The 7,302-nt window shown below is 37.3% G+C and overlaps 2 long non-coding RNA genes across 2 annotated transcripts; both read right to left on the bottom strand.

Annotated features, from left to right (window-relative positions):
- Positions 1 to 4,044: 4,044 nt before the first annotated feature.
- On the bottom strand, positions 4,045 to 4,816 carry LOC114544879. Its single transcript, XR_003690654.1, has 3 exons — positions 4,786 to 4,816; positions 4,285 to 4,418; positions 4,045 to 4,071 (listed from the first exon to the last, which is right to left on the bottom strand). It is a non-coding gene; the product is annotated as an uncharacterized LOC114544879 (long non-coding RNA).
- Positions 4,817 to 5,925: 1,109 nt separating this feature from the next.
- LOC114544880 lies at positions 5,926 to 6,420 on the bottom strand. The gene is made up of 3 exons (XR_003690655.1): positions 6,380 to 6,420; positions 6,092 to 6,166; positions 5,926 to 5,964 (listed from the first exon to the last, which is right to left on the bottom strand). It is a non-coding gene; the product is annotated as an uncharacterized LOC114544880 (long non-coding RNA).
- Between the last annotated feature and the right edge of the window lie 882 nt (positions 6,421 to 7,302).

Below are 7,302 nucleotides of genomic sequence, written 5' to 3'. Positions count from 1 at the left end.
TGATCTAAGAATGTTGCTAAAATACAACTCAGGTCCTCCGGATGGAATCGAGGCTATACATCTGCAACAATTTGTTAATTTATCACACTAATTCGCACCTGTTCAGTAGCGAACGTCTATCAGTGCTTTGCGTAATCATGGCCATGCGTAAGCGTTTTGGTAGAGCGCCCTTGGCAAGCGCCAAATCTTGTATTTTTGCCGCGGTTTCTTCATCAGCTTCCTAAAGTGAAGTTCTAAATAAATATCAACAGATGATTTTAGGCACTTCACACGGTGCAGGAATATTCTAGAGGTTTTAAAGGGTCTTAATTTCGTGTGGTATTATACACACTTCAAATTCAAGCCAGGAACAGTTGATGGAAAAATTAGTCAACTATACGTTCTCAGTGACAAGAGCATTGCACCGGCATCGCAAAAGCGATTCCTGCCGGAGGATCTATAGTTGACTCATTTTTCCATCAACTGTTCCTGGCTTGAATTGAAGTGTGTATAATACTTCTCAAAATTAAGACGCTTTAAAACCTCTTAAATATCAACTGTTGTGAAAAGACAGTAGTTTGAATATTTGCAAATCCTGATAGATAAATGTCGTGGACTCACACATTTGTTATCGGCGTCTCCCCGTCGTTTTGTTCCAACAAGACTCTCAAATAATAGTCGCCTGATAGGAGAGATACGTTACTGAGTTTGATTGCGATCAAGGGATAGGGGGGGGCGCTTTAAGAAGAACTGTTAAAAAGCTAGAGCAGTATAAGGCTTATCACTAACCTATTTTCAGTTGATCAGCTAAACATTCATGCAGGACTTCAAACTAAAGGTGATTCCAAAAAACAACGTAGTTTCCACTCAGGTCTTTTTCCATTGCAAATTTGCGCATCTCAGATTCGAGAGCCCCAGAAGTTCCTCTCGCGTCTGTCACATTGAAAACAAAAGAAATTTTTTCATACTCTTTTACGACAACAGTTTAGAGAAAGAGGTCAGGACTATTGAATTGTCTTGTTATACTCATAGCGACAGGAAATTCTCTATTACCTTTTCATTTCCTATATTTTCAATGGAAACTAACTTTAACTTCGAGACTCACCTTGTAATTCCAAATCAGGTTGTACGCTGTCAGATCTTGACTGAATCTGTAAAAAAGATCCGTTTAAATACCATTGCTTTTTCATCTTTCAAACGACTAGAACATTTCCCATTTTCTTAATATGAACACTTACTTGTAATAAAACAACTGGATTTAAATTCTCACATCTCCCTGCTTTGAATCCTATTTTGTCCTCCAATGCGAGAGATATCCTTCAAGTTGATTCCTTGACGTTCCTCTCGCTTTTCCTGAGCTGTAACAGACAAGTATAGCGCGTGAAATAACAGGCTTATACGTACATACAAGCATGCATCATGAAATTTTGGAACACGATTGTTGCTTTAAAACGTACTCTGCAAGCTTTACATTGTCACGAATTGATAAATGATCTTCTTTAGTCTCCGGTGCTGAAGGAAAGATAAAAACTTTCCAACAAAATTGCTTCTTTACAAAAAGGTTTTACACTTCTGAATGAATTACTATGTTATATTATTTCGTCAGTGGGGCAGTTGGCACAGTATAAGGATGAATGATGGAGTTTAGTTACCAAAGCAGTTGATACCACTTAGTCACTATTATGATTGGTTAGTCAGAACCACTGCAATGGGTTTATGTAAATAATGGCCCGCAAAAAATTCTCAAAGATTTCCTACCTCGTCAGGGCTTTCAAGGTAATAGAGCAAACCAGCAGGCTGTGAAAATCGTATTCAAATTTATTACATAATGGTTTATGAACCAAAACTTACGAACAGGAAATCCCGCATTTAAACTTTATTGTATATTTTAGACATTAAAAACTATAACTGCTTTAATACGAACATTATTCTCACAAGTAATGCCATTGCTCTTGGATGACCAGTTGTCCAGAGAGCCACTAGATGTCCACTCAATTGCCTATATGCCAACAATAAAGATTATAAATTACTTATGGAGTATGCTTGTTAGTCTCAATTGAACTATTTACAGATGGCTAGTATATAGAGGATTATAAAATCACAAGTTTTAAGATGAATCTAAGAATGTTGCTAAAATACAACTCAGGTCCTCCGGATGGAATCGAGGCTATACATCTGCAACAATTTGTTAATTTATCACACTAATTCGCACCTGTTCAGTAGCGAACGTCTATCAGTGCTTTGCGTAATCATGGCCATGCGTAAGCGTTTTGGTAGAGCGCCCTTGGCAAGCGCCAAATCTTGTATTTTTGCCGCGGTTTCTTCATCAGCTTCCTAAAGTGAAGTTCTAAATAAATATCAACAGATGATTTTAGGCACTTCACACGGTGCAGGAATATTCTAGAGGTTTTAAAGGGTCTTAATTTCGTGTGGTATTATACACACTTCAAATTCAAGCCAGGAACAGTTGATGGAAAAATTAGTCAACTATACGTTCTCAGTGACAAGAGCATTGCACCGGCATCGCAAAAGCGATTCCTGCCGAGGATCTATAGTTGACTCATTTTTCCATCAACTGTTCCTGGCTTGAATTGAAGTGTGTATAATACTTCTCAAAATTAAGACGCTTTAAAACCTCTTAAATATCAACTGTTGTGAAAAGACAGTAGTTTGAATATTTGCAAATCCTGATAGATAAATGTCGTGGACTCACACATTTGTTATCGGCGTCTCCCCGTCGTTTTGTTCCAACAAGACTCTCAAATAATAGTCGCCTGATAGGAGAGATACGTTACTGAGTTTGATTGCGATCGAGGGATAGGGGGGGCGCTTTAAGAAGAACTGTTAAAAAGCTAGAGCAGTATAAGGCTTATCACTAACCTATTTTCAGTTGATCAGCTAAACATTCATGCAGGACTTCAAACTAAAGGTGATTCCAAAAAACAACGTAGTTTCCACTCAGGTCTTTTTCCATTGCAAATTTGCGCATCTCAGATTCGAGAGCCCCAGAAGTTCCTCTCGCGTCTGTCACATTGAAAACAAAAGAAATTTTTTCATACTCTTTTACGACAACAGTTTAGAGAAAGAGGTCAGGACTATTGAATTGTCTTGTTATACTCATAGCGACAGGAAATTCTCTATTACCTTTTCATTTCCTATATTTTCAATGGAAACTAACTTTAACTTCGAGACTCACCTTGTAATTCCAAATCAGGTTGTACGCTGTCAGATCTTGACTGAATCTGTAAAAAAGATCCGTTTAAATACCATTGCTTTTTCATCTTTCAAACGACTAGAACATTTCCCATTTTCTTAATATGAACACTTACTTGTAATAAAACAACTGGATTTAAATTCTCACATCTCTCCTGGCTTTGAATCCTATTTTTGTCTCCAATGCGAGGGATATCCTTCAAGTTGATTCCTTGACGTTCCTCTCGCTTTTCCTGAGCTGTAACAGACAAGTATAGCGCGTGAAATAACAGGCTTATACGTACATACAAGCATGCATCATGAAATTTTGGAACACGATTGTTGCTTTAAAACGTACTCTGCAAGCTTTACATTGTCACGAATTGATAAATGATCTTCTTTAGTCTCCGGTGGCTGAAGGAAAGATAAAAACTTTCCAACAAAATTGCTTCTTTACAAAAAGGTTTTACACTTCTGAATGAATTACTATTAATTATTTCGTCAGTGGGGCAGTTGGCACAGTATAAGGATGAATGATGGAGTTTAGTTACCAAAGCAGTTGATACCACTTAGTCACTATTATGATTGGTTAGTCAGAACCACTGCAATGGGTTTATGTAAATAATGGCCCTTGCAAAAAATTCTCAAAGATTTCCTACCTCGTCAGGGCTTTCAAGGTAATAGAGCAAACCAGCAGGCTGTGAAAATCGTATTCAAATTTATTACATAATGGTTTATGAACCAAAACTTACGAACAGGAAATCCCGCATTTAAACTTTATTGTATATTTTAGACATTAAAAACTATAACTGCTTTAATACGAACATTATTCTCACAAGTAATGCCATTGCTCTTGGATGACCAGTTGTCCAGAGAGCCACTAGATGTCCACTCAATTGCCTATATGCCAACAATAAAGATTATAAATTACTTATGGAGTATGCTTGTTAGTCTCAATTGAACTATTTACAGATGGCTAGTATATAGAGGATTATAAAATCACAAGTTTTAAGATGAATCTAAGAATGTTGCTAAAATACAACTCAGGTCCTCCGGATGGAATCGAGGCTATACATCTGCAACAATTTGTTAATTTATCACACTAATTCGCACCTGTTCAGTAGCGAACGTCTATCAGTGCTTTGCGTAATCATGGCCATGCGTAAGTGTTTTGGTAGAGCGCTTTGGCAAGCGCCAAATCTTGTATTTTTGCCGCGGTTTCTTCATCAGCTTCCTAAAGTGAAGTTCTAAATAAATATCAACAGATGATTTTAGGCACTTCACACGGTGCAGGAATATTCTACAGGTTTTAAAGGGTCTTAATTTCGTGTGGTATTATACACACTTCAAATTCAAGCCAGGAACAGTTGATGGAAAAATTAGTCAACTATACGTTCTCAGTGACAAGAGCATTGCACCGGCATCGCAAAAGCGATTCCTGCCGGAGGATCTATAGTTGACTCATTTTTCCATCAACTGTTCCTGGCTTGAATTGAAGTGTGTATAATACTTCTCAAAATTAAGACGCTTTAAAACCTCTTAAATATCAACTGTTGTGAAAAGACAGTAGTTTGAATATTTGCAAATCCTGATAGATAAATGTCGTGGACTCACACATTTGTTATCGGCGTCTCCCCGTCGTTTTGTTCCAACAAGACTCTCAAATAATAGTCGCCTGATAGGAGAGATACGTTACTGAGTTTGATTGCGATCAAGGGATAGGGGGGGGCGCTTTAAGAAGAACTGTTAAAAAGCTAGAGCAGTATAAGGCTTATCACTAACCTATTTTCAGTTGATCAGCTAAACATTCATGCAGGACTTCAAACTAAAGGTGATTCCAAAAAACAACGTAGTTTCCACTCAGGTCTTTTTCCATTGCAAATTTGCGCATCTCAGATTCGAGAGCCCCAGAAGTTCCTCTCGCGTCTGTCACATTGAAAACAAAAGAAATTTTTTCATACTCTTTTACGACAACAGTTTAGAGAAAGAGGTCAGGACTATTGAATTGTCTTGTTATACTCATAGCGACAGGAAATTCTCTATTACCTTTTCATTTCCTATATTTTCAATGGAAACTAACTTTAACTTCGAGACTCACCTTGTAATTCCAAATCAGGTTGTACGCTGTCAGATCTTGACTGAATCTGTAAAAAAGATCCGTTTAAATACCATTGCTTTTTCATCTTTCAAACGACTAGAACATTTCCCATTTTCTTAATATGAACACTTACTTGTAATAAAACAACTGGATTTAAATTCTCACATCTCTCCTGGCTTTGAATCCTATTTTTGTCTCCAATGCGAGGGATATCCTTCAAGTTGATTCCTTGACGTTCCTCTCGCTTTTCCTGAGCTGTAACAGACAAGTATAGCGCGTGAAATAACAGGCTTATACGTACATACAAGCATGCATCATGAAATTTTGGAACACGATTGTTGCTTTAAAACGTACTCTGCAAGCTTTACATTGTCACGAATTGATAAATGATCTTCTTTAGTCTCCGGTGGCTGAAGGAAAGATAAAAACTTTCCAACAAAATTGCTTCTTTACAAAAAGGTTTTACACTTCTGAATGAATTACTATTTAATTATTTCGTCAGTGGGGCAGTTGGCACAGTATAAGGATGAATGATGGAGTTTAGTTACCAAAGCAGTTGATACCACTTAGTCACTATTATGATTGGTTAGTCAGAACCACTGCAATGGGTTTATGTAAATAATGGCCCTCGCAAAAAATTCTCAAAGATTTCCTACCTCGTCAGGGCTTTCAAGGTAATAGAGCAAACCAGCAGGCTGTGAAAATCGTATTCAAATTTATTACATAATGGTTTATGAACCAAAACTTACGAACAGGAAATCCCGCATTTAAACTTTATTGTATATTTTAGACATTAAAAACTATAACTGCTTTAATACGAACATTATTCTCACAAGTAATGCCATTGCTCTTGGATGACCTGTTGTCCAGAGAGCCACTAGATGTCCACTCAATTGCCTATATGCCAACAATAAAGATTATAAATTACTTATGGAGTATGCTTGTTAGTCTCAATTGAACTATTTACAGATGGCTAGTATATAGAGGATTATAAAATCACAAGTTTTAAGATGAATCTAAGAATGTTGCTAAAATACAACTCAGGTCCTCCGGATGGAATCGAGGCTATACATCTGCAACAATTTGTTAATTTATCACACTAATTCGCACCTGTTCAGTAGCGAACGTCTATCAGTGCTTTGCGTAATCATGGCCATGCGTAAGTGTTTTGGTAGAGCGCCCTTGGCAAGCGCCAAATCTTGTATTTTTGCCGCGGTTTCTTCATCAGCTTCCTAAAGTGAAGTTCTAAATAAATATCAACAGATGATTTTAGGCACTTCACACGGTGCAGGAATATTCTAGAGGTTTTAAAGGGTCTTAATTTCGTGTGGTATTATACACACTTCAAATTCAAGCCAGGAACAGTTGATGGAAAAATTAGTCAACTATACGTTCTCAGTGACAAGAGCATTGCACCGGCATCGCAAAAGCGATTCCTGCCGGAGGATCTATAGTTGACTCATTTTTCCATCAACTGTTCCTGGCTTGAATTGAAGTGTGTATAATACTTCTCAAAATTAAGACGCTTTAAAACCTCTTAAATATCAACTGAACTAATATGTACATTCATCAGAGCTAAAAAAGGGCAGAGCATTATAAATGACGTTCGTCAAAAGCAGAAAATTCTGAATGGATCAATGAATGAATAAAACGTACCTCGATTATCGCCTTCAGAACCATACCAGCACCTTTCACAATTGTTGTCGACGGATGCTGAAATTGTTGAGGAACGAATTCAAAACCACGATTGGTAAGAACTATTAGCGGGGCAATAGTAAAACATACATAAGCGAAGAAATGGTAAAATTGGTACTATTTATTGCCGTTTTATCGTAAACCTACCTGGAACAATCGATAAATGCAATGACCGATTTCTAGACACACAAATAACAGACTTCATGAGTTGCTCCCATGCATAGGTCAAGCTAGTGGTCGTGGTAGACTTCACTAAAAATGTAAAGAGAGAAAGGCAATTTAATCAACTCTCAACGTCAGTCAAAGAGCTATAAACTACTAAGAAGGCAAGTTGAATG

This window comes from Dendronephthya gigantea, unplaced genomic scaffold, assembly GCF_004324835.1.
Source record: "Dendronephthya gigantea isolate DGI-Jeju-01 unplaced genomic scaffold, DenGig_1.0 001011F, whole genome shotgun sequence".
Classification (NCBI taxonomy): Eukaryota; Metazoa; Cnidaria; class Anthozoa; order Malacalcyonacea; family Nephtheidae; genus Dendronephthya; species Dendronephthya gigantea.
Note: the sequence above shows the minus strand (reverse complement) of the source record. Positions and strands in the feature narration are given on the sequence as shown.